This window comes from Penaeus monodon, chromosome 23 (assembly GCF_015228065.2).
Source record: "Penaeus monodon isolate SGIC_2016 chromosome 23, NSTDA_Pmon_1, whole genome shotgun sequence".
In the NCBI taxonomy this organism is placed as follows: Eukaryota; Metazoa; Arthropoda; class Malacostraca; order Decapoda; family Penaeidae; genus Penaeus; species Penaeus monodon.
Window position 1 is genome coordinate 4,436,994 of NC_051408.1, and position 550 is coordinate 4,437,543.

The following is a 550-nucleotide window of genomic DNA, read 5'->3' on the forward strand; positions in this document are numbered from 1 at the left end:
ATGAATGTGTATTTCAAAGGACCCCTGATACCTTGCATAATAACAACGATTAAACCGTCTCATTAACACCCCGCCCTTCCGGACCCTATATCTCCCCCCCCCCAGTCCACCTCACCCCCGGCCCTCCTTCCCCACCCCCACCCCGGCTATCCCCCCCCCCCCCCACCCCCCACCCCGGCCCCCCCCCTCCTCACCTTAGCCCTATTGCTGAAATCCCCGTCCCTCAAGTTAGCAAAGGTGATCCTCGCGTCCCTCCAGGTGATGCTCTCCTGGAAATCGAGCTCCATCCGGAAACCCACGAGATCGAAGTGCCTGACGGAGGTGATGACGAGGCCGAAGAGCAGCCGCAGGGGAACCGCGCCGAGGGTCGGAGGAGGGAGGTCGGCCGAGTATCCTGCAGGAACCTTCAGGATGCGGCAGTTGAGTTCGTCGCTCTTGTCGGGGCAGTGGGTCACCTGGTCGCAGCGCCTGGCGATGGGCACACACGAGCCATCGCTGCAGGTGAAGTCCGCGGCTCCGCACAGCGTCAGGAGGATGGAGGCCTTCGTGG